The sequence below is a fragment of the Pan paniscus genome, chromosome 11 (genome assembly GCF_029289425.2).
Source record: "Pan paniscus chromosome 11, NHGRI_mPanPan1-v2.0_pri, whole genome shotgun sequence".
NCBI lineage: Eukaryota > Metazoa > Chordata > Mammalia > Primates > Hominidae > Pan > Pan paniscus.
Window position 1 is genome coordinate 90,728,574 of NC_073260.2, and position 27,551 is coordinate 90,756,124.

Sequence of the window (27,551 nt, forward strand, 5' to 3'; positions counted from 1 at the left end):
CATGATGGCTTGAGCCTATGACCACTCAGGATGCTCAGGTGGCAGTATCCGCTTTAGCCTGGGAGGTCAAGTATGCAGTGAGCCGTGATGGTACCACTGCATTCCAGCCTGTGTGACAGAGTGAGACCTGGCCCCTCCCCAAAAAAGTTTTAATATAAATTACAGGATATTTTTCATTCGAAATTGTGTACATATGAAATCTATGAGTTATAACTGAACTTCCTTAGGAAGTTTGATAGCCTTAGGGAGTCTTATGTTTAGGTCACATATGGAATTATCATCTTTACTTTGCAGTTATACAGTGCATATACATAAGCACTGGTTCTTTCTGCAGTAACCTTTTATTCAAGTTATCAATAAACTTCTGCTTAATCATGCTATCTGTTAAACTGTAAAAATAATAACTTAGTAATAGTTCATTATATCTAGAAGTCACAGTTGGCTGTCCAGCCCTAAATGACCTAGGAGACATTTTACCATTGCTGTGCTAAGGGGTGGGGGAGAAAAACAGCAGCACAAAATTAAAGAGAAAAATTACTTTCATTTACCTACAGGTCCATTTAATTAAGTTAAAGTAGTATCTATGATATTAGATCTTTTTTTTTTTTTTTTAAGACGGAGTCTTGCTCTGTCGCTCAGGCAGCAGTGCAGTGGCGCGATCTCTGCTGACTGCAACCTCCACCTCCCAGGCTCAAGCAATTCTCCTCTCTCACCCACCCAAGTAGCTGGGATTACAGGTGCCTGCCACCACATCCAGCTAATTTTTGTATTTTTAGTAGAGATGAGGTTTCACCATGTTAGCCAGGCTGCTCTCAAACTCCTGACCCCAAGTGATCCATCTGCCTCAGCCTCCTAAAGTGCTGGGATTACAGGTGAGAGCCACAGAGCCCGGCCTGATATGAAATCTTAACCATTTATTTCTGAAACCGTTAAGCAAGTGTACTAAAGCGTTATCTGCTAACCAAATTCATACACACACCAAATCTTTTTTTCTTTTTTTTGAAATGGAGTTTCGCTCTTGTTGCCCAGGCTGGAGTGCAATGGTGTGGTCTTGGCTCACTGCAACCTCCACCTCCCAGGTTCAAGCGATTCTCCTGCCTCAGCCTCCTGAGTATCTGGAATTACAGGCATGTGCCACCATGCCCTGCTAATCTTGTATTTTTAGTAGAGACGGGGTTTCTCCATGTTGGTCAGGTTGGTCTTGACCTTCCGACCTCAGGTGATCTGCCCGCCTTGGCCTCCCAAAGTGCCAGGATTACAGGCGTGAGCCACCATGCCTGGTGCCTCGATTTTTAAATATTGAAGTTTACCATTTAAAAAAATTATCATCTGTAACTTCCTCTCAATTTTGCTGTTAACCTAAAAACTGCTCTGAAAGAGGGTCTTTTTCTTCTTTTGAAACAAGGTCTCACTCTGTCACCAAGACCAGTGCCATGGCATGATCACAGCTCACTGCAGCCTCAATCTTCTGGGCTCAAGTGAACCTCCTGCCTCAGCCTCCCAAATAGCTGGAACTACAGGTATACACCACCATGCCTGGATAACTTTTTTTTTTTTTTTTTTTTTGGTAGAGATAGTTCCCCATGTTCCCCAGGCTGGTCTCGAACTCCTGGACTCAAGAGATCCTCCTGCCTCAAGTCTCCCATGGTGCCTCATGCTTGTAATCCCAGCTTGAGCCACCATGCCCAGCTAAAAAATAGTCTTTAATTAAAAAAAAAATTATTCATGAGGTAAAGTTTTAAATTTGACCTATATATCAGCTGTCTCAAGAAATACAGGAAATAGGCCGGGTGCAGTGGCTCACACCTGTAATGCCAGCACTTTGGGAGGCTGAGGCAGGCGGATCACGAGGTCAGGAAATGGAGACCATCCTGGCTAACATGGTGAAAACACGTCTCTACTAAAAAAATACAAAAAATTAGCCATGCATGGTGGCACACACCTGTAGTCCCAGCTACTCAGGAGGCTGAGGCTGGAGAATTGCTCGAACCCGGGAGGTGGAGGTTGCGGTGAGCCAAGATCACGCCACTGTACTCCAGCCTGGGCGACAGAGCGAGACTCCGTCTCAAAAAAAATAAATACGGAAATGAATCTGAGACGTCACTCAATAGAAGCAATTGTTACAGAAGTTAATTACAATCTTGAGAGGCTCTTTTTCGGGCAACTCCTTACATCTTTTTTGACTAATACGCAAACTCATAAGAACAAGTACTTCCTCTAGTCCATCGCAAATAGAATTAAAAATAAATAAAAAGAACAAGTACCTCCAAAATACATTTCTGTACCATTACCACATATGTTCTCCCTAAAATGCCTGAACCACTCACAAGCATATCCTATTTAAATTAATTTTTAAAGTTTCAACTCACCCTGACAATGGACTAAGTGTACCCTCAATGAAATCACCGAACTCATCAGACACCTATTTTTAATTATACAAACACTATTTATGTAAATATTTTCACTTATTCAATTTCTCAACATATTGTTAACTGAAAACCAAACATGTTACCATGTACCAATATGGGAGGTAGGAAATAAACATATTTAGAACACTATGCCTGAATGGCTATGTTTTAATTAAAAGACAGGCATGCAAATAAATGATTACAAATTAAGTGCCTCAAATGAAATCTCTACTAGTTGCTTAAAGAGCACAGTGAAATAAATGCCTAATTCTGGCTGAGACATTCAGGTAAAATTTACAAAGGGGTGCTACTTGAGCCAAGTATTGAGGCCAAGGTGAAAGGGACCTTACAGGCAAAGGGAAAAATAATGCAGAAAGGCTTACACATGTGAGCAAAGACAGAGGCAGTTGGAATAAACACAAAACGTATTTTTGAGACACATAGGAAGTATAGTCAATGAGACTCAGTAATTGATTTAATATTGGGATTGAGGAGAAAGAAAAATTCAAGGACAACTCTCAGTTTTCTATATTGAGGGAGTAAGTGAACAATGACAGATCCAAGTAGTGATAAATAATACTCATTAAGTGCTTACTATATGTCAGCCATTGAGCTAACTGTATCACTTCATCACTCAGTTGTGAAATTAACAGTTAAGAAAATATAGACATAAATGCATATGACCTATTTATTGAGGAATAGATAATTTTCCAGTCATCTATGACTACCAAAAAGCATTTTCCCATATATCATTTTGTCTTCTTGAACCACTTTATTTCCTGGGGTTCTCCAATTTCACTGTCTCCTAATGCTCTAACTTTTCTACTCACTCGTTCTCACACTTCTTGGCTCCTCCCAAGATCCTCTTTTTAATTTAATGTACCCTCATCATAACTTTCCTTGGTTTCCTAGTCTCCCCAAACGTAGCACATTATAAAAATAAAAGCCGGGCATGGTAACTCACGCCTGTAATCTCACCATTTTGGGAGGCCGAGGTGGGCAGATCACCTGAGGTCAGGAGTTCGAGACCAGCCTGGCCAACTTGGTGAAACCCCATCTCTACTAAAAATACAAAAATTAGCTGGGAATGGTGGCATGAGCCTGTAATTCCAGCTACTGAGGAGTCTGAGGCAGAAGAATCGCTTGAACCCAGGAGGCAGAGGTGGCAATGAGCCGAGAGTGTGCCACCGCACTCCAGCCTAGGTGACAAAGCGAGATTCGATCTCAAAAAAATAAAAATAAGGCTGGGCACAGTGGCTCATGCCTGTAATCTCAGCACTTTGGAAGGCCAAGGCGGGTGGATCACGAGGTCAGGACTTCAAGACCAGACTGAACAATATGGTGAAACCTAGTCTCTACTAAAAATACAAAAATTAGCTGGGTGTGGTAGCACATTCCTGTAATCCCAGCTACTCAGGAGACTGAGGCAGGAGAATCGCTTGAACCCAGGAGGCGGATGTTTCGGTGAGCCGAGATCGCGCCATTGCACTCCAGCCTGGGCAACAAGAGCGAAACTCCATCTCAAAAAAATAAAAAAACAAAAACAAAACAAAAAATAATTTAAAAATAAAAAATATCTAGGCAAAGATGTACCCTAAAATGCATAAGCAAAAAGTCATTAAAAAACATTATGTCCCGGCCAGGCACGGTGGCTCATGCCTGTAATCCCAGCACTTTGGGAGGCTGAGGTGGGCAGATCACCTGAGGTCAGGAGTTCCAGACGAGCCTGGCCAACATGGTGAAAACCCCGTCTCTACTAAACATACAAAATTAGCCGGGTGTGGTGGTGGGCGCCTGTAATTCCAGCTACTAGGGAGGCTGAAACAGGAGAATCACTTGAACCCGGGAGGCCTCAGAGATTGCAGTGAGCTGAGACTGCACCATTACACTCCAGCCTGGGCAACAAGAGCGAAACTCTGTCTCAAAATAAATAAATAAATAAAACATTGTATATGTAACTATGTAAAACCAAGTATAAACTGACTTGGAGCAAAATTTAGGTAACCCCCAATGTGCAGTATTAAATAAGTTTTGTTATCCTACTAATTATTTTCAGATGGAATTTCAGCAATGACAAAAAAAATTACATGTTTTTGTTTGTTTTGAGACAGGGTCTCTTGCCCTGGCGGGAGTACAGTGGTACAATCTGGGCTCACTGCAGCCTCGACCTCCTGGGCTCAAGCAATCCTCCTACCTCAGCCTCCCAAGCAGCTAGGACTAGAGGCCTGCACCACCACACCCAACTAGTTTTTTTCATTTTTAGTAGAGACAGGATCCTGCCATATTGCCCAGGCTGGTCTTGAGCTCCCAAGCTCAAGCAATCCAACCACCCCAGTCTCCCAAAGTGCTGAGATTATAGGCGTGAGCCACCATGCCTGGCCAAAAAACAATTACATATGAATAATGAAATATATCCCAATTATTCCTGCTACCTATTTATTAACATACTATTAAGTAGGTGAAAAAGTTTCCTAGTCCTAAATAAAATTATACTTGGTAATAGCTCAGCTGATGGCAAATGTAGTGGTTACTGTTGTATTTGGATTTGTGCCTGGATTTAGTGTGAAATGAGGATATTCCCACTGCTGAGTTTTTCTGCTATGTCATCAGATCACATCTGCCATAGGATATGTTTCCAACATAACATCAGCAAAAGCAATCAAGACATATTTTTTGGGGGGAGGGTAGATCAGGTTTTCATTTTTCCAAAAATTGCACCAAGGTAAAGCAAAGCTCTAGCTGAGGCGGGAGTGTTGTGTAGGCATTAGCAGTGCTGCCCTTGTTATGCAATCCTTGGACAGCAGCGCAACCCCAAGAAAAGGGTGGTTAAAACATGCTTTCTTATTAACTTGCTCAAAGTGTCAAAAGTCTGCCAACTACAAATCTTTAAAATGTTCAATAATAGTATGTGGGGAAAAAAAGTGTGTGTACACACACACATCCCCCCTAGTAAGGCTATATAATGTGCTGCAGGTTTTAAGGTCAAACTGACAGAAAGGCTGGGATCCTGGCTAAGCCCCACCCTTAAGTTTGCCCTAAGTGAAAACAGCTGACCCTATTTTTCAGCCCAAATGTTGCCTTTTTGGCCTGCCCCGCCCCTATCCTGTGCCCATAAAAAGACTTCAGCTGGCAGAGCAACACAAGCGGCTGAGTGTCAAGGATACAAGCAGCTGAGCATAGGAAAAATTCGGCTATCTTCAGACAGTGTGGCTTCGGAGAGGGGCCTGCCAGAGACAGCCCAGCTTCAGGGAAAGATCACCTTCCCATCCCCTTTCCAGCCTCCCTTTCCGCTGAGAGCCACCCACTGCTCAATAAAGTCTTCTGCATTCATCACCTTTCAAACAGTTCGTGTGAGGTGATTCTTCCTGGACACCGAACAAGAACAGGGTGCCGAGAGGACAGGGGCCACCATCCTGACTGACCCTCCACTGAGGTGGCTGGCACTTGGCAGGCCCTGTCTTGCTCTGTTACCCAGGCTGGAGTATCGTGGCACGATCTCAGTTCACTGTAGCCTCTACCTCCTAGGTTCAAGCAATTCTCCTGCCTCAGCCTCCCAAGTAGCTGGGAGTACAGGTGCATACCACCACGCCCAGCTAATTTTGGATTCAGGAGGCTGAGGAAGGAGAATGGCGTGTACCCAGGAAGCAGAGCTTGCAGTGAGCAAAAGACTTGAACAGGCATTTCACAAAAGAGGATATCTAAATGCCAGTAAATAAGTTCAGTTAATATGGTGTTCAACATCATTAGTCATCAAGGAAATGCAAATTAAAAGCAAAATACCTAAAATGAAAAAGACTAGCAAAGATGCAAAACTACCATAACTCTCATATAGTGCTTATAGGAATGTAGAACAGGTACAACCAGCTTAGAAAACTGGCAATCTTACTACACCTGTACATATATGTATCCTAAGGTTCAAAAAGTCCACTCCTTAATAAATATTTTCACCAAAATACAAAAACTGAAATGTTCATAAATAGGAATATACATACAGACAAAATCTGAAACTACCCAAATGACCCTCAATAGGAGAATGGATGAAGTGGAAGAGTCATTTATAGATTACTACCTAGCATGAGAACAAATGATCTACAACTACACGTAATGTGGATAAATCACATCAACATATATGACAAAGAAGCCTGACACAAAAGAGATTCAAAAAATAAAAAAAATTATGGCCGGGCACGGTGGTTCACGCTTGTAATCCCAGCACTTTTGGAAGCCGAGGCGGGCAGATCACAAGGTCAGCAGATTGAGACTGAAATGGTGAATTTTATGTTATATATACTTAACCACCAAAAAAACCAGGAATATTTAGGACATTGGAGGGGACAAAAGTCTTAAAATAGGACACAAAAAGTAATATCCATAAAAGAAAACATTGATAATTCTGATTTTATTAAAACCAAGAACTTCTGTTTCATCGAAAAAATCATTAAAACAGGGAACAAGCAAGCCACAGAGTGGAAGAAGTTATTCACAATACATGTATGTGGATTCACATACACAATCCAACAAATGATTTAATATGCACAGTATATAAAGAACTCCTATGAACAAAGAGTATGACTCTATTATGAAATTCAAGAATACGCAAAATTAATTCATACTGTTAGAAATTAGGATAGGGATTATCCTGGGAGATGGGAAGATGGTTCTGTAAGAGAACACAAGAAAGGGCTTCTTGTAGTACTGGCAATTTTCTTTTTTCATGATCTGAAGACTAGATATACAGATGCCCCAGTGTGTGAAAATCCACCAATTGCTATATTTATGACACATACAACTTTCTACCTTCACATGTTTTGATCAAATTAAAAATGTTGGCTGGGTGCGGTGACTCACGCCTGTAATCCCAGTACTTTGGGAAGCCTAGGCGGGTGGATCGCCTGAAGTCAGGAGTTCAAGATCAGCCTGACCAACAAAGTGAAACCCCGTCTCTACTAAAAATACAAAAATTAGCCAGGCATGGTGGCAGGCACCTGTAGTCCCAGCTACTCAGGAGGCTGAGACAGGAGAACTGCTTGAACCTGGGAGGTGGAGGTTGCAGTGAGCTGAGATCACGCCACTGCACTCCAGCCTGGGTGAGGGAGCAAGACTCTGTCTCAAAAAAAAAAAAAAGTTAATTACATTTCAGTTAAGTATGATAACCATGTGTATTTAAAGAGATTTTATACTCTGTCAGAGTTCAGGGATGAATTACTGATAAGCACATTAGAAAACTAAATGTGAGCCGGGCACCAGTGACTCACGCCTGTAATCTCAGCACTTTGGGAGGCTGAGGTGGGTGGATCACCTGAGGTCAGGAGTTCGAGACTAGCCTGGCCAACATGGTGAAGCCCCATCTGTACTAAAAATACAAAAATTAGCCGAGTGTGGTGGTGGGCACCCGTAATCCTAGCTACTCAGGAGGCTGAGGCAGGACAATCACTAGAACCTGGGACGTGGAAGTTACAGTGAGCCAACATCACTCCACTGCACTCTAGCCTGGGCAACAAGAGTGAGACTCCATCTCAAAAAAAAAAACAAACAAAAAACACACAAAAAAACTAAATGTGGAGGGATGAAGAGGAATTCCAGCAAAAACAAAAAACAAAACACTACACTACACGTGAAAGAAAAGGTAATAATGGTGTATGACATGGTTCAACCGGAACTATTATTTACATAGTTATATTAATGTAAACACTGAAAATTAGTCTAAATTAAAACTATAACTACTGGAAATATGGGGAGCTAATGAGTATGTTTATGGGATGGGGTGTTACAGTAATGAGAGAAATCCTCATCTTCCACAGTAGAAGTATGACAGTTAACAACAAACTAGAAATTTTAAAAATGAAAAACGGCATTTAAAATATTTAGAAGGCCGGGCGTGGTGGCTCATGCCTGTAATCCCAGCACTTTGGGAGGCCAAGGCAGGCAGATCACGAGGTCAGGAGCTCAAGACAAGCCTGGCCAATATGGTGAAATCCCGTCTCTACTAAAAAATACAAAAATTAGCCGGGCATGGTGGTGCACTCCCAGCTACTCGGGAGGCTGAGGCAGGAGAATCGCTGAACCCAGGAGGTGGAGGTTGCGGTGAGTGAGCCGAGATCGCACCACTGCACTCCAGCCTGGGCGACAGAGCAAGACTCTGTCTTAAAAAAATAGATAGATAGATAGAGAGACAGTGAGACAGATAGGAAGTAAGTTGGGCACAGTGGCTCACACTGCAATCCCAGCACTTTGGGAGGTCAAGGTGGGAGAATCACTTGAACCCAGGAGTTCAAGACCAGCCTGGGCAACATGTCAAGACCCCATCTCTACAAAAACATTTTAAAAGTTGGCTGGGCGCGGTGGCTCACGCCTGTAATCCCAGCACTTTGGGAGGCCAAGGTGGGCAGATCACCTGAGGTCAGGAGTTCAAGACCAGCCAGCCAACACAGCGAAACCCTATCTCTACTAAAAATACAAAAATTAGTCGGGTGTGGTGGCACACGCCTGTAATCCCAGTTACTTGGGAGGCTGAGGCAGGAGAATTGCTTGAACCCAGGAGGCGGAGGTTGCAGTGAGCCAAGATCACGCCATTGTACTCCAGCCTGGGCAACAAGAGTGAAACTCTGTCTCAAAAAAAAAAAAAAAAAAAAAATTAAAAGTTAGCTGAGATTGGTGGCAGGCCTGCAGTCCCAGCTACTCAGGAGGCTTCAGCGGGAGAATAGTTTGAGCCCAGGAATTCGTGGCAGCAGTGGACTATGACTGCAACACCACACTCCACCCTGGGCGACAAAGCAAGACACCATCTCTTAAAAAGTAAATTAAGAATATTTAGAAATGTGGGAGTAATTCCAGAAGAGTTGAAAAGGTTCAAAGTATGTTATTACTTTCATAACAACTTTTTAAATAGTTGATTCAATTGTTAATAACAATAGAATTATTTAGCATTTTGGGCTCTCAGAGTTTCTATTATTATTACCATGTGTTACATACATATAACTCATGAATGGTTTGTTATGGCTAATCTAAGAAATGGGATCCTTGACAGCCAGGATAAGACATCCTGGGTAACTGATCTTCTGAACACAGGAGCTCAAAGCTACATGGCCTGTCTGCTTTCCACCACAAGGAAGACATTCTAGTGCTAAGGAAGTTTTTCCTTTCCGTTTTTTTCTGCCCTTATTGATGAAGTATCTTTAACACCTCATATACTTACATATATGAACATCAGCAGATAAAATTAGTAATCAGGCCAGACATGGTGGCTCCTACCTGTAATCCCAGCACTTTAGGAGGCTGAGGCAAAAGGATTGCTTGCTTGAGACCAGGAGTTCAAAGCCAGCCTGGCCAACATGGTGAAATCCCATCTTTACTAAAAACACAAAAATTAAACGGGGCCATGGTGGTACATGCCCGTAATCCCAGCTACTCAGCAGGCTGAGGCATGAGAATAGCTTGAACCTAGGAGGCAGAGGTTGCAGTGAGCCATGATGAAATCCCATCTCTACTAAAAATACAAAAATTGGCCAGGCGTGGTGGTACATGCCAGTAGTTCCAGCTACTCAGGAGGCTGAGGCAGGAGAATCCACTGAATCCGAGAGGCGGAGGATGCAGTGAACCGAGATCATGCCACTGCACTCCAGCAGAGTGAATGACACAACAAGACTCTATCTCAAAAAACAAACAAAACCCAATAAAATTAGTCATCAGTTTTGCCCCATATTAGAATGTCCTTAATATAAGTTTAAAATAATAATTCCAAAACGTACAAAATAAACATCAACTATATTCTTTCTAAATTTTTCACGAAAAACACTAAATCTACCATGCACTTTTTTTTTTTTTGGAGATGGAGTTTCTCTCTGTCCCCCAGGCTGAAGTACACTGGCAACGCAATCTTTATCTCAGCTCACTGCAACCTCTGCCTCCCGGGTTCAGGCGATTCTCCTGCCTGAGCCTCCCAAATAGCTGGGATTACAGGCACGCACCACCACGCCCTGCTAATTTTTGTATTTTTAGTAGAGATGGGGTTTCACCATGTTGACCAGGCTGGGACCTCAGGTGATGAACCTGCCCTGGGCTCCAAAAGTGCTGGGATTACAGGTGTGAGCCACCATGCCCGGCTTACCATGTACTTTCTTTCTTTTCTTCTTCTTTTTTTTTTTTTTGAGGGAGTCTCGCTCTGTTGCACAGGCTGCAGGAGTGCAGTGGCACGATTTTGGCTCACTGCAACCTCTGCCTCCCGGGTTCAAGGGATTCTCCTGCCTCAGCCTCCCGAGTAGCTGGGATTACTGGTGCGTGCCACCATGCCTGGCTAATTTTTTGTATTTTTAGTAGAGATGTGGTTTCACCATGTTAGCCAGGATGGTCTCAATCTCCTGACCTCATGATCCGCCCACCTAGGCCTCCCAAAGCAGATGTGAGCCACCATGCTGGTATACTTTCTTTAGGCATGACACCAAAGATTAAAAACCTTAAAGAAAGTAATAGGTGAATTTTATAAAATAAAAGTTAAACAATTCTATATAACAAAACATACTGTTTATATGTTAAAGGCAAAACCACAAAATGGGGGAAATGTTTAAAATTTTTTTCAAAGCGTTATATGAGTGTTTCTAAATCAAGACATAAAGACAAACCCTTCTACAGTAAAACAGGCAAAGGACACAAGCCAAAAAGAAGAAACATACTCTACTACTTACCAGACTATTCATAGATTTTTTGAGGATTCTGAGAAGCTTAGCTAGAAAACCACTCCTATAAGCAAAGTGTGTCAGCAACTTTTAAAAAATATAGGATAGCATTTTTTTGTGCATACTAGTGGGAAAAAATGAGAGCACACGGCATGTAATTCAGCCAGAGAGAGAAATATATGTCAAACATCAAGCTTATTGACAAGAAAAGAAATGAGCAGTTTGCCTATATACTATCTTTGGCAGTTCTGTCTAATTTAGCCACCAGGAAAAGACACTCCCAAATTCTTGGGCAGGCGGCTAACATAACGAAAGAAGTTCTGGATATGAGGTGTGCATGACAACCGAATGGGGTTAAACTACCAGATATGAAGGAGCAAAAGTCTAGGTTATAATGATGGCAAAGGCAAAAGAGAATAAGGAAGACATCGAAATCACTAACTTTTGGTTGTTTATCATACCAAATGATAAGCAATAAAGTTTTATTACCAACTATGAAAGTGGATCAACAGGCCGGGCACGGTGGCTCATGCCTGTAATTCCAGCACTTTGGGAGGCCGAGGCAGGTGAATCATGAGGTCAGGCGTTCGAGATCAGCCTGGCCAACATAGTGAAACCCTGTCTCTACTAAAAATAAAAAAAATTAGTCAGGCGTGGTGGCAGGCGCCTATAATCCCAGCTACGTGGGAGGCTGAGGCAGGAGAATCACTTGAACCTGGAAGGCAGAGGTTGCACTGAGCCAAGATCGTGCCACTGCACTCCAGCCCGGGCGACAGTGTGAGACTCCGTCTTAAAAAAAAAAAAAAGAAAAAAGAAAGTGGATCAACAAATGGTATCTCTGGGGACAGTCATTTGGAAAAGAAACAACAGACTGAAAAGATTTAAAACCCTTTCATCAATCCATATTTTACTCCATCAAAAAACATTCAAGTTTACCTTAAATATGTTACTGCTTTTGAAAAAGTACACAAAATAAACCCTTTAAAATTAAAATTGCAGAAGACTGTCAGATACTACTGTTTCCCATTATCTAATTAATGAAGACTAGCTTGTTCAAACTTTTTTTTTTTGAGACAGGGTCTCACTCTGTCGCCTAGGCTAGAGTGCAGTGGCATGATCTCAGCTCACTGCAACCTCCACCTACTGCAACCTCCACCTCCCAGGTTCAAGAGATTCGTGTGCCTCAGCCTCCTAAGTAGCTGGGATTATAGGCTATGCCTGGCTAACTTTTGTATTTTTGTATTTTCTATTTTTTGTAGAGATGGGGTTTGTAGAGATGTCGGCCAGGCTAGTCTCAAACTCCTGACCTCAGGCAATCCGCCCGCCTCGGCCTCCCAAAGTGCTGTGATTAGAGGCATGAGCCACCAACCCTGGCCTGCTTTTTAAAACTTAACACAGGGTTGGCCAGGCGCAGTGGCTCACGCCTGTAATCGCAGCACTTTGGGAGGCCGAGGCGGGCAGATCACGAGGTCAGGAGATCGAGACCATCCTGGCTAACACAGTGAAACCCCGTATCTACTAAAAAAATAGAAAAAATTGGCCGGGCGTGGTGGCGGGCGCCTGTAGTCCCAGGTACTCTGGAGGCTGAGGCAGGAGAATGGCGTGAACCCAGGAGGCGGAGCTTGCAGTGAGCCGAGATCGCGCCACTGCACTCCAGCCTGGGGGACAGAGCGAGACTCCGTCTCAAAACAAACAAACAAACAAACAAACAAACAAAAAAAACTTAACACAGGGTTAACGATTGTGGGGAGGGGGTGGGGAGGGTGGGGTGTCTCAGTCTGTCACCTAGGCTGGAGTACAGTGGCATGATCATAGTTCACTGCAGCCTTAAACTCCTGGGCTCAAGAGATCATCCCACCTCAGCCTTCCAAGTAGCTAGGGCTACAGGCCACCACACCCACAATATTTATTTAATTTTTTTGTAGAGATGGGATCTCACTATGTTGCCCAGGCTGGCTTCAAACTCCTATACTCAAGTGATCTTCCTGCCTCAGCCTCCCAAAATTGGTGGGATTACAGGTGTGAACCAACATGCCAGGCCTTGAGTTAACTCATATTCTATTTTACCACACCACCCCTAGAAAGAAGAAAATTCAAACAAATAAAACAAATAAGGTCAAACAAAAAATGAAAATCTGATGTTATACAACCATGAATCTGTGAAAATTCTGATTTCAAGCACACAAGAATTCAAAGAATGAACAAAGGAAAAGGTATTGACAGCAATGTTTTTACACAGCCAAAGAGTGGTAGGGCGTAGTAACAGGTCACTACCACAGGATGCTGGAGTCTCTTCCAAAAATGTATCTGCCACTTATAACCTAATTAATGACAGAAAATGTCAGGGGAAAGCAACTAGGAATCAGAGGAAAGGGGATGGTAATAAAAACATAAACTTACACAAAAGGCTAAAATGTCAGGAGGAAAAGAGGCTTGTGTATCAATATTTTGCCTGTCAGGAAGGTTTTCTTCCCAATCAAAAGAACTTCCTTTTACATAATTACTTGAGAAACGTGCCTTCCTAAAATGCTATTTAAAAAAAAAAAAAAAAGGGCAGGCAAGGTGGCTCACACCTGTAATCTCAGCACATTGGGAGGCCAAGGCAGGAGGACTGCTTGAGGCCAGGAGTTCAAGACCAATCTGGGCAACACAGGGAGACCTTGTCTCTATAAAAATTTTAAAAATTAGCTGGACATGGTGGTTCATGCCTGTGGTCTCAGCTACTTGGGAAGGTGAGGTAGAAAGATTGCTTGAGCCCAGGAGGTTGAAGCTGTAGTGAGCCCTGATTGCACCACTGCCACTGCACTCCAGCCTGGTCATAGAGAGAGATCCTGTCTCTCTCTCTCTCTCTCTCTCTCTCTCTCTCACACACACACACACACACACACACACACACACACACACACAAGGCTTAGATAACCACAAGGATTGTATGTTAAACATTAAACCTACATTTAAATAACCAAATCATATTTTCTTGAATCCAAAATTATTCTGAAAAACAAAACAAAGAAATTTAAAGTCTCAAGGCTCCTAATGTCACAACGATGCTTCTGTAAAAATTTTCAGCTATTTAGGGGGGAAATACTAGTTCTAGTAAGTTTTCCAAAATAAAGATGTAATGAAAAATAGTATCTCAGAGTCCATCCCAGTCTTAAGATTTTAATACTCTACATAAACCATTCTTGTAGGCATTTTGAAAATATGACCTACTATGTTAAAACAGGGGTATTCTCAAGGATCTAAAACTATCAGGCAGGTTAGGGATTCCAAACTAAACTTGGGCAATGAGCCTAAGCAAATTTCAATATAAACTAGTTTTCATAAATTTCTGAATATGTCAGCTTTGAGCAGATATCAGAGTATTTTTAATCTATCAAAGATAAAATACACAGAGTATAGTAACAATTACATTTTGAAAACAAAAATTTTATAAAGGTTTAATGATTTCAAAGTATATGCATTACTGCTCAGAAACCACAATTCATAGCATATATTTTTTAATATTAAAATGAACTCTTCCGGCCGGACATGGTGGCTCATGTCTGTAATCCCAGCACTTTGGGTGGCCAAGGCGGGTGGATCACGAGGTCAGGAGTTCAAGACCAGCCTGGCCAACATGGTGAAACCCTGTCTCTACTAAAAATACAAAAATTAGCCGGGTGTGGTGGCAGGCACCTGTAATCCCAGCTACTCGGGAGGCTGAGGCAGGAGAATTGCTTGAACCCAGGGGGGCAGAAGTTGCAGTGAGCTGAGATTGCACCACTGCACTCCACCCTGGGCAACAGAGTAAGGCTCCATCTCAAAAAAACCAAAACAAAACAAAACAAAAAAAAACTCCTCCATAAACTGAAATGTAAAGAGAATACACTATTACCTGGCATAGTCCTAGAGTAGAATGCAATGATTTAGCACTGACTCTAATTAAAATATTTAATATTGGCCTGGCAACGGTGACTCATGCCTGTAATCCCAGAACCCTGGGAGGCTGGGGTGGGTGGAGTGCTTGAGCTCTATCAGGAGTTCAAGACCAGCCTGGGCAACATGGCAAAACCCTATCTCTAGCAAAATACAAAAAGCCAGGTGTGGTGGTGCATCCCAGCTACTTGGTGGGTTGAGACAGGAAGACTGCTTGAGCCTGGGAGGTCGTAGCTGTGGCTAGCCAAGATCATGCCACTGCATTCCAGAATGGCTGACAAAGTGAGACACCGTCTGAGGAAAAAAAAAATTAACATCTATACTCTATTATAGATTACAAATATTCAAAGAACCAAGTGCTTAACAAAATACACTTACTGTTCTCTACCTTCCTATTTTCTTTAATTTCTGATTAGAATGTAAAGACGAGACAGAAGGTGTCTCCTGTCTCTCCTGAGACAGTAGAGTATGGAGTACTATCTTTTGATAATGGCAAGCTACCTTTTGGAATCTAACTTAGTCTTCCTGAGAAGATTCTAGGGTACTTCAGGATACAACAAAAGAGAATTGTTATTTACATCATCCAGTAATGTACTATATAGAGATATGTGAAAGTGAGTAAGTATTTTACCTTCAGGAGTGGGTAAATTAGCTTTTATTATATGCGATTATTCTGTGAGGTGGGGGAAAAAACTCTCAATTAGGAGAAACTGGTGCCTCATAAAGTTAGCATCTTGGCCTTACAGTAATAAGGACTTTCTAACTTATTGTAATAAATGAAAGAACATATTCCCATAGGGCTTTAGCCATTACTAAGGAACAACTTCCATCTTAAGAAGCTTAGCTGAAAAAAGAAATAGGGGGAAAAAAGGACAAATGAACAATAAACTCTCAAAGAACTATAGGCAAAACAGTTCACATGCCATTCAACAATCTGTCAATTTCTATATACTTAAAAGCATAAAGGTTAACCATGCCAGTCTAATCAGCCACTCTTTCACACACACAGCTACATTATTCTACAGTAACATTATTAACCTACAAATAACTAAATATGACTTTCAAGTATAGTTTATCATAGTAACACTTTCTAATTTAAAATTTAAAAGTCAACCCTTGGTCACGGTGGCTCACGCCTGTAATCCCAGCACTTTGGAAGGCCAAGGTGGGTGGATCACCTGAGGTCAGAAGTTCCAGACCAGCCTGGCCAACATGGTGAAACCCCATCAACTAAAAATATAAAACTAGCCAGGTGTGGTGGTGCACACCTGTAATTCCAGCTACTTGGAAAGTTGAGGCAGGAGAACAGCCTGAACCTGGGAGGTGGAGGTTGTAGTGAGCTGAGATAGTGCCACCGCACTCCAGCCTGGGCAACAGAGTGAGACTCCATCTCAAAATAAATAAATAAATAAAAGTCAACACTAATTTCAGTTTAACATTAGAATGAACATAAGTGCTCATCTCTACTGTCTTCTGAAACCCTACTAAAGTGACAGTAAGGGGAATAAAAAAAAAAAAGCATATAAACTCATAAGGGGCCAGGCAGGGTGGCTCATGCCTGCAATCCCAGCACTTTGGGAGGCTCAGACGGGCAGATCACCTGAGGTCAAGAGTTAGAGACCAGCCTGCCAACACAGCAAAATCCAGTCTCTACTAACAATACAAAAATTAGCCTGGCCTGGTGGCACGCGCCTGTAATCCCAGCTACTCGGGAGGCTAAGGCAGGAGAATCACTTGAACCCAGGAGGTGGAGGTTGCAGTGAGCCGAGATTGAGCCACTGCACTCCAGCCTGGGTGACAGAACGAGACTCTGTCTCAAAAAAAAAAAAAAAAAAAAGTGAAAGGAAGGAAGGAAGGACGGACAGATGGATGGATGGATGGAAGGACAGAAGTAAAGGGGTTTTACAGTTCTAATAGAAAATCTGGAATTACAGATGAGAATGACAAAGGAAACAACATAAAATTAAAAAAAAAAAAAAAAACAAGAAAACTTCAGGAAAAACAAAAGATTTTCCAAGAAAGGTAATGTAATCATACACAACTGAGAAGAGTCAACATAGTATTTATATATAGTTAAAATAACATAAACACTTGATATCGCTATCACTATAATGGGAAAGATAAAGGAAGGGAAAATGGTGGTAAAGGTAAGGCTGAGTGGTATGAAAGAGCTAAACTCATGTTCCACAATAGTAAATCAATAGAAAATGCTAAAAATTTAAAAATCATTAATTAGCAATATAAGCACACTATTTAGAAATCTAGTGGTAAGTAATGTACCAGAAAACAAACAAGACTAGAGAGAGGAAATGTGGGAGGGAATAGGTAAAGCAAGAAACTACTGTTTCACATCATAAGCCTAGTATTAATAGTTTTTTAATTTTTAAAATTACATATACATACAGTATTACATTGATACAAGTAAATAAAAAACTTCAGAAAATAATGCTTTGCTGAGGACTGACCGGGAGTAGGAGGGCTACGTGGGGAAGGGTGAAAAAAAGCATTTACATTTTGTCCTTGGTTCTCACCCATTTATGCTTTGGGAAAATCATTCCCTGTCTCTTGCTTGCCAAGTGTGTACACGGTAAAACCAGGACAGGGTAAGAGCCCTGCTAGTATAAGGTTTTGTTTGGTTTTTTGAGGCAGGTTCTATCACCCAGGCTGGAGTACAGTGGCACAATCTCGGCTCACAGCAGCTTCAACCTCCCAGGCTCAAGCAATCCTCCCACCTCAGCCTCCCAAGCAGCTAGGACTGCAGGCACATGCCACCATGCCCAGCTATTTTTTGTTTTGCCATGTTGCCCAGGCTGATTTCGAACTCCTGGGCTCAAGTGATCCACCCACCTTGGCCTCCCAAAGTGCTGGGATTACAGGCATGAGGCACCTTGCCTAGCTGTAAGGTTTCAATGAAAACAGATGCAGGCTGACTGGCCATCCTCAGCATCCACTGTTCCAGCCTTTCCTCTTACAAGTTTCCTGGCTGGTAGATTATAATTTTAAAAGAAGGTCTCCTTCCACTACTGTCTAGGAGTTTCAAAGTACAACTGTGTCCAGTGTTGTTACATGGTAAAATGACAGCAATCAGGAATGATCAATGCTGATTTTGTGTTGCTTGGGGATCACCCTCCTCTCAGAAGCAGACAAGAACTTGAATCGAACTTGGATTTCCATTATTTCCCCAATATACATAACCAAACAGAGTAGTTGAAAACCCCAGGAAAAAGAAACTCATGAACCAAAATAATTAATCAAAGAGTACATACAACTGTATCAAAGATGGACAAAAACCAGATAAAATATACCATTCTGAATTCCTAAGTTTCTTAAACATATTATCATGCTTATTTTAAGTTCTTGGTCCATCTGTTCCAAAATCCAACAATGTTATCTACAAGACACAAAAAATGAGAGGAAAATATCACAGGAAAAAAATAAACTGAAGGAAAGCTGAAGAAACAATCTGATAAAATGAAATTCAAGACAAAAAAATGCCATGAGGGGCAGTATGTACTGCTAAAAGGAATAATAAAACAAGAAGATACAACCATAACAAACAAGCCTGCATGTTTGTGACCTAGAAATTACAGTAACAAAATATGTCAAGTAACAAATGAGAGAATGCAGAGAAAAATATATGAATTAACTATCATGGCCAGGAATGGTGGCTTATGCCCATCATTGATGGTGATAATCCTAGCACTTTGGGAGGCTAAGGTGGGTGGATCACTTGAGCCCAGGAGTTCAAGACCAACCTGGACAACAAAGTGAAACTGCTTCTACAAAAAATAAAAAAATGTGGAGGTGGGCGCCTGCCTGTAGTTCCAGCTACCCAGGAGGCTAAGGAGGGAGGATCACCTGAGCCTGGGAGGTCGAAGCTGCAGTGGGCTGTGATCATGCCACTGCACTCCAGTCTGGGTGACAGAGTGAGACCCTGTCTTGGAAAAAAAAAAAAAAAATTGCACTTGCAGATTTTAATACTCCCTTCTCAGAAACTAATCATGTAGAAAAAAATAAAAGTACTGAAGATCTAAACAATATAATTAACAATTCTGGGCTGGGCACAGTGGCTCACACCTGTAATCCCAGCACCTTGGGAGGCCGAAGCAGGCGGATCACGTAAAGTCAGGAGTTCAAGACCAAACTGGCCAACATGGTGAAACCCCGTCTCTACAAAAAAATACAAAAACTAGCCGGGCGTGGTGGCGGGCACCTGTAACCCCAGCTACTTGGGAGGCTGAGGCAGGAGAATCGCTTGAATCCAGGAGGCGGAAGTTGCAGTGAGCTGAGATTGTACCATTGCACTCCAGCCTGGACGACAAGAGCGAAACGCTGTCTCGGAAAAAAAAAAAAATTCTCAACAATTAGACAATATATAGAACTCTGTACACAGCAAAGATAAAGAAGGAAGTCTTTTCAAGTACACGTTTACAGCCATAAAGCAAGCCTCAATAAAATCCAAATAACCAGTATCACAGAGATCACATCAACTATGATATAATGAAATTAGATATTAATATCAAAAGTAGAGTTTTGTTAAAAAACCAATATATTTAGAAACTAAAACATACTAAGTGACTCGTGTTAAAAAGAAAAATAAAGGAAACTAAGAAACTTTGTCAAAACACTACATTTTGTGGGACACAGTTAAAACAATTCATAAAAAAGTTACACCATTAGGGGACGGGTGCAGTGGCTCACACCTGTAATCCCAGCACTTTGGGAGGCCGAGGTGCTAGGATGGCTTGAGCCCAAGAGCTTGAGACCAGCCTGAGAAACACAGCAAGATCTGGACTCCACAAAAAATTTTTTTTAATTATCTAGGTGTGGTGGCACGTGCCAATATTCCCAGCTGGGTGACAGAGAGAGACCCTGTCTCAAAAAAAAAAAAAAAAAAAAAAAAATGGAAGGAAGTAACAAAAATAAGGTTGCTTGCACAGACCAATGACAACATGGGCCATAAAACTGAGGACTGTGATTAATCATCTGCGTCTGACATCTAGAAAGAATTAAGATGTTTGTGGATGGATAAATAAATCAGCAGAAATTTGAAAATGGTGAGAATATGTAATAGAATTAAAATAGAAAAGGTAGGCTGGGCACGGTGGCTCACACCTGTAATCTCAGCACTTTGGGAGGCCAAGACGGCCGGATCACCTGAGGCTGGGAGTTCGAGACCAGCCTGACCAACAAGGAGAAACCCCGTCTCTACTAAAACTACAAAATTAGCCGGGCATGGTGGTGCATGCCATAATCCCAGCTATTCGGGAGGCTGAGGCAGAATTGCTTGAACCCGGGAGGCGGAGGTTGCAGTTAGCCAAGGTCGCACCACTGCACTCCAGCCTAGGCAACAAGAGCAAAACTCCATCTCAAAAAAAAAAAAAAAAGAGAGAGAAAAGGTAAAGCCAGGTAAGTCTTGCTTTAGAAGAGAGAATCTTTTTTTTTTTTTTGAGACAGAGGGAGAGAGAATATTTTTACATACTCAGAACCAAGTACAGATAGTAGGCCTTAAATAAATACTTGAAACAAATTTCTGAAGTGCTGGAAAATAGTTCCTACACAAATCATCCACATGGTTTCTCTTACTGCTAAAACAGTTGGGCCTTCCATCTTAACTGCTTTTTTTTCCTTTGTTAAAAATTAATTACAATTTTCATTTATTTATTTGAGACAGAGTCTTGCTCTGTTGCCTAGGCTGGAGTGCAGCAGTGCAATCTCAGCTCACTGCAACCTCCGCCTCCTGGGTTCAAGCAATTCTCATGCCTCAGTCACCCAAGTAGCTGGGATTACAGGTGTGCGCCACTGTATTCAGCTAATTCTTGTACTTTTAGTAGAGACAGGGTTACACCATATTGGCCAGGCTGGTCTTGAACTCCTGACCTCAAGTGATCCACCTGCCTCGGCCTCCCAAAGTGCCTGAGCCACTGCACCCGGCCCCATACTTGTTAATATGAAGAAAACTTAAGATAAAATTAAAATCATCAATAGAACAGTAAACGCAGTTACCTACCATTCAGTATGGCCCTCACAGAGGCAAAGCAAGGCCTAGAAGAAGAAAATAGGCCACCTGTCTTAGAAAGCAAGGAAGCAAAGAATGGGTCTTTCTCATTCACAGCATTCTCCTCGCCCAATCTCCCAGGACTGTGCCAAAGAACTTGGCATCAACTAACCATACCTGAAATTGCTGCCAATGTGTGGAAGTCTTAGCCAGATTTGTCCCCATTTATATTTATACTCAAGTGGACAACTATCACCAGGTGGCAGCAAACCACAGCTAGGACCAGGTCAGATTTGGATCATGCAGCTGGATTCCTGTAACTCCGGGCCAGCTAGAAATAACACTAGTGTGATCAAATTGTGTTTCTGAGATGGGGTCTGCTCTATCACACAGGCTGGAATGCAGTGGTGCAATCATAGCTCACTGCACCCTCAACCTCGCGGACTCAAGCGATCCTCCTGCCTCAACCTCCCAAGTGGCTGGGACTACAGGCACATGCCACCCCACCTGGCTAATGTTTTTTATTTTTTGTAGAGACAGGGTCTCACTACGTTGCCTAGGCTGATGTCGAACTCCTGGTCTCAGCAGTCCTCACCCTCACCCTCCCAAAGTGCTGGGATTACAGGCCTGAGCCACTGCACCCGGCCTAATTAAATATGTTGAACCCCACCTATCTCATTACGGTGGAGTCTTACTACCAATCAGATAATTATCCTGACCCTTCTAGATATGACTTTCTCGATGTAGATAATATTTTAATACTTTTATATAGTTATATATTAAAATAATACTATTTATGCCAATGTAATATGCATGCATGTAAAACACACTTTATGTGAATGTATACCATTATTACCCATTTAATGAAATAGGAGATGAGTCCATTGAGATATAAATAAATGAATAAATTAGAAGTTCAATAGCAATAGGATGTTTATGTAGTTTCAAAGCACCTCCTCACAAAATACTCATGAATTACAAGGAAAAAGTAACTTGATAGTGGAGAAGCTTGGCAAACATCTTCTAAGTGACCCAAGTGGACATCACCAGAAATGAGACAAATCAAAATCATGTACCACCTAAAAAGAATATAAAGAACATAGGGAAAATTTACCCAAATTGAAGGAGATTCCACAAAGTAAGTGACCTGTACTGCCGAAACTATAAAGGTCATGAAAGTCTAGGACATGACTAAGGAACAATTACAAGCTGAAAGAGACTACACAAACAGGATAACTAAAAGCAAATACTTGGCTCTGAACCAGATCCTTCTGCTACGAAGAACATTATTATAACTGACAAAACTAAACGGGGGCTGAGAATTATTAACTTCATAATTGTTGATAATAATTATAATGATGTGGAATGCACTTGTCTGTAGGAAATACACTTTAAAATATTCAGAGGAATGGTGAAACTATCAGAGGTTGGCAACTCACCCTCAAATGGTTCAGTAAAATAGTTCTTTGAATTTGTCTGTAAGTTTGTGGTTGTTTAAAAATTTTTATTTTAATTGTTTTTAAAAAGAGTGCCTACCAAAGGATACGAACAAACATACTACAATGTTTGCCTAAGGATTCAGAGGGGAATAGAAGTGGGAATGGAAGTAAAAAGAAATTAATACACATATGCATACCAACAAGCAAGAAAAGGCCTGGAAGGCCAAAATGTTTAAGAAGTATTAATGAGAAGTATGATTATGAACTGAACTCTAGAACAATAACCAAAAAATTTGGTTTAAGTAAATATTGGCCTAAGTGACTGCATGTGGGGGCAGGGCTCACCTGAAGTGTGGCTTTATGCTGGAGGTGACCATAGGAAGTAAACAAAAGACTCACTTTCTCTCCATTTTTATAAGAGCTGAAAGGGGTTGCTAGTGAATAATGGGGAAGAGTAGGGAACTGATTGTTCCTTATTGTAAGTCTTACACCACATGTTACTCTTAAAACTATATATGTGAACTATTTTTATAAATAAACAATTAAATGTAATAGAAAGGAACAAAACAAGTTTGAAATCAGTAATATGAAGGCAAAAAGGAATCCCGATTGGCAGGATTTGTAGGGGCAGGCAAATTTAAGAGGTTAAGATTAAGCCAGAAGTCGGGAAGCTAGATATGCGAGTCAGTTATCAGCCATAAGGACACAGATGAAACTTGGTGTTGCAGAGGGCATCAAACCATGAGTTTGGTAGGCTCGTCTGTTCAGCTGATTTATCAGGGAATAGTAGATCTAGTATCATGGAATGAAGAATGGTTACAGGTGACTGAGAAATGAAGCAACTAATGGCAGCCTCATTCCCAGTCTCTGCAGCGATCCTCTTTGCAGTTACTGCCACTTTAAACACATCCACAGAATCTGGGCATCCCTAACTCCTAAGAGAAATTCTGACTTGATTTTTAGAGCTCTAGATCCTCAGCCTCAATCCAATCCTTAATGGTCTAATTACTGGACGCCAAGCTGAATACCACTGTGTGCTCTAATTCCAAAATTCTTGTTCTGACAGCATATTTAGTTTCTGCTTGCCATGCCCCATGTACTTCTCTCAAGGCTGTACTCTGTCACAGACTCCAGCCCAGTGCGTTTCTCTGGTCCTCTTACCAAACAACTGCCTGACAAATTTCTGTGTAAATATCCAAGTGTCACCTGCTTTGGAGGCAGGAAAAAGTATAGATATAGGCAGACAAACTTGTATAGGCTGCAGAACCAGGAATGTAAACTAATCACTGAAACCTTGGACAACTCCCTGTGAACCTTAGTTTCCTATACATATAGAATTAGGTCAGTGGTACTTGTCTCATTGGGTTGGTGTAAGAAATACAAAGAGGGGGTCTGGTTCTGTTGCCCAGGCTGGAGCGCAGTAGTAAGATCTTGGCTTGGCTCACTGCAACCTCCACCTCTTGGGCTCAAGTCACCCTCCCATGTCAGCCTCCTAGGCAGCTGGAACTAGCAGCACATGCCACCACGCCGCCTGACTTTTTTTTTTTTTTTTTTTTAAGTAGAGATGAGGTTTCACCATGTTGTCCAGGCTGGTCTTGAACTCCTGAGCTCAGGCACCCTGCCTGCCTCAGCCTCCCAAAGTGCTGGGATTACAGGCGTCCATCCATACTCTTGATTCTTAAAACAACCCTATGAGGCAGTTATTATCAACAAACCTGTATTACAAATAAGGAAAATGAATACAAAGAATTTAAGAAACTTACACAGGGTCACACAGCTAAGTAACTAATGGTTGTTTGATATTACTTACATATCTCTTTATATATACCTATATATAACAGATATTTCTTTAAATATTTGGTATACATATATATGTTTGTGTATATACACACCTACACACACAAAAAGATAAGGATATTTCCCTACTCAGCACAGAGCAGTGCACATATTAATCACTCAATAAACAAGAGTTTATTTATTTATTTTTTTGAGACGAAGTTTTGCTCTTGTTGCCCAGGCTGGAGTGCAATGGCGAGATCTCGGCTCACCGCAACCTCCGCCTCCCAGGTTCAAGAGATTCTCCTGTCTCAGCCTCCCGAGTAGCTGGGATTACAGGCATGTGCCACCACGCCCGGCTAATTTTTGTATTTTTGGTAGAAACAAGGTTTCTCCATGTTGGTCAGGCTGGTCTCGAACTCCCAACCTCAGGTGATCCGCCCTCCTTGGCCTCCCAAAGTACTGGGATTACAGGCGTGAGCCACGGCACCCGGCCTAAACAGGAGTTATTATTATCTTTGTAGTTCTCTGATAAATTAAACAACTTTCTCATTTTAAGATTAGACTCGGCGGGTGTGGTAGCTCATGCATGTAATCCCAGCACTTTGGGAGGCCAAGGTGGTTGGATCACCTGAGGTCAAGAGCTCGAGACCAGCCTGGTCAACCTGGTGAAACCTGTCTCTACTAAAAATACAAAAATCTGCCAGGCGTGGTGGCAGGCACCTATAACAACCTCAGCTATTCGGGAGGCTAAGGCAGGAGAATTGCTAGAACCTGGGAGGCGGAGGTTGCAGCGAGCCGAGATCACGCCATTGCACTCCAGCCCAGGCTACAACAGCAAGACTCCATTTAAAAAAAAAAAAAAAAAAGATTTTATAGCTGTATGGTGTCAGAGCTAGAGGACAGAATTCAATCTTCTGTAGTCTTTTGAAACTGAGGTGATATACTAAGTCTTTTGAAAACTGTAACCCAGCCCCAACCTAAATCAATCCTTGACTGATTTGAGGTGAACAGCCCCACATCCTATCTACCTAGCAAAGGAAAGAGGGAGAAAGATATCATCTTAGTCTCTAGGATTCTTTTGTATGCAAAGTCTGTATACAATTTAAAAAATTAAGAAGTATGGAAAGAGGGAGAATGACTGATAAGAGGAGAAAAAAGTACAGAAACAAATCCACAGATGATTCAGATATTGGAGCTGGCAAACGTGGACTTTAAAATGACTATGATTAGTATGTTAAAAGAAAATAGAAGAAAAAATTGCACAAAATGAATTTATGAAATGACTTTTTGGAATGAATTTTAACAGAATACTGGAAACTATTTTAAAAATTTAAACCTGAAATACAGTACCTAGAATCTGTAACTCATTGGATAGACAGTATAAAACAGAATTAGTTAACTTAAATTCAGGTCAACAAGCCAGGCGCAGTGGCTCCTGCATGTAATCCCAGCACTTTGGGAGTCAGAGGCGGGTGGATCACCTGAGGTCAGGAGTTTGAGAACAGCCTGACCAACATGGTGAAACCCTGTCTCTACTGAAAATACAAAAAAAACTAGCCGAGTGTGGTGGCACATGCCTGTAATCCCAGCTACTTGGGAGGCTGCAGTAGCAGAATGGATTAAACACAGGAGGCAGAGTTGCAGTGAGCCAAGATCACGTCATTGCACTCCAGCCTGGGCAACAAGAGCAAAACTCCATCTCAAAAAAAAAAAAAAAAAAAAAAAAAAAAATTTCAGGTCAAATCCAAACTGAAGCACAGAAAACAAGGGCAAAAAGGACAGAACACAGTGTTGGAGACACACAGAACATAGTCAAAAATTCTACTATACGTAGGTTAATGAAGAAGAGAGAGAGAATGAAGCAGCAATATTTGAAGAGATAATGGCTATGAATTTTCTAAAACTAATGAAAGATAAAGAAGCTCAGTGAACCAAAGGCAGGAAAGAAAACCACACCCATGCACATCAAAGTTAAACTGTTGAAAACAAACACAAAGAGTAAATATTAAAAGCAGCCAAAAGAAAAAAGACATTACTTTAAATGCAGCAATAATAGCATTACTAAAAGAAATTAAGCAAGCCAGGGCCGGGCGCAGTGGCACACGCCTCTAATCCCAGCACTTTGGGAGGCTGAAGCAGGAGATCACTTGAGGCCAGAGTTCAAGACCAGCCTGGCCAACATGCTGAAACCCCACCTCCACTAAAAATACAAAAATTAGCCGGGCATGGTGGCGCATGCCTGTAATCCCAGCTACTCGGGAGGCAGAGAAGGAAAATCGCCTGAATTCGGGTGGCAAGGGTTGCAGTGAGCCAAGATCATGCCACTGCACTTCAGACTGGGCAACAGAGTGATACTCTGTCTCAAATAAATAAATAAAGCCAGAAAACAATAAAATGAAAACTTCATAGTACTGAAAGGGGGAAAAAAACCCAGCCTATAATTCTATATCCAGAAAATAAAAAACCCTTCAAAAAAAAAAAAAGCAAAATAAAGATGTTTTCAGGCAAATAAAAACTGAGACGGGTTGTTGACAGCAGATCTGCACTATAAAAATTATTAAAAGTTCACTAAGCTGAAGGAAAATCTCTCAGATAAAAGTACCACTTCAGGAAGAAATGAGAAACACTGTTAAGGAAAATATGTGGTTAAAATCAAAAGAATAATATTTGTGACACATAAAAACTATATAAAACTCAATAAATAAAGTTTTATTGGAAAACAACCATACTCATTCATTTATAACTTATCTGTGGCTGCTTTAATGCTACAATGGCAGAGTTTAGCAGTTGCAAGAGACCATATGTGGTGTTCTCATCACTTCACACTGCTGCATGATATACTACAAAATTACAGTGATATAGTAGCTATATTTGACAACGTTTTGAGAGCCACACATAATGCTGTACTGGGATATTTTATTTTTTATTGTCATTGCTTAACCCATCATATTAAAACCAAAAAAGATAGAGAGAGAGAAAAGTGGACTTGAAATGTCATACTTTTAGGCGCAAGGAATGTTTTGTCAAATTAGATGACAAAGCATTGTCTTTATTATGCAATGACAATGTAACTATCCTAAAAAAAATACACTATTCATAGACATTACCAAATTACACTCATCACACAACAGTACCTAACTCACGGGAAAATAGTAGCAAAAAATTAGAATATTTTATTTTATTTTTGAGATGGAGTTTCGCTGTTACCTAGGCTAGAGTGCAGTGGTGCAATCTTGGCGCAGAGCAACCTCTGCTTCCTGGGTTCAAGTGATTCCCCTGCCTGAGCCTCCCAAGAAGGTGGGATTACAGGCTCGTGCCACCACACTTAGCTAATTTT

At 41.5% G+C, this 27,551-nt stretch overlaps 1 protein-coding gene and 1 non-coding gene across 4 annotated transcripts in view; both read right to left on the bottom strand.

Moving 5' to 3' along the window:
- The window catches only part of UBE2R2 (ubiquitin conjugating enzyme E2 R2), a 100,529-nt gene that overhangs the window by 44,027 nt on the left and 28,951 nt on the right, over positions 1 to 27,551 (bottom strand). The gene's annotated exons all lie outside the window — the stretch shown is intronic.
- On the bottom strand, positions 5,110 to 5,235 carry LOC112440908 (U4atac minor spliceosomal RNA). Its single transcript, XR_003028897.1, has one exon. It is a non-coding gene; the product is annotated as a U4atac minor spliceosomal RNA (small nuclear RNA).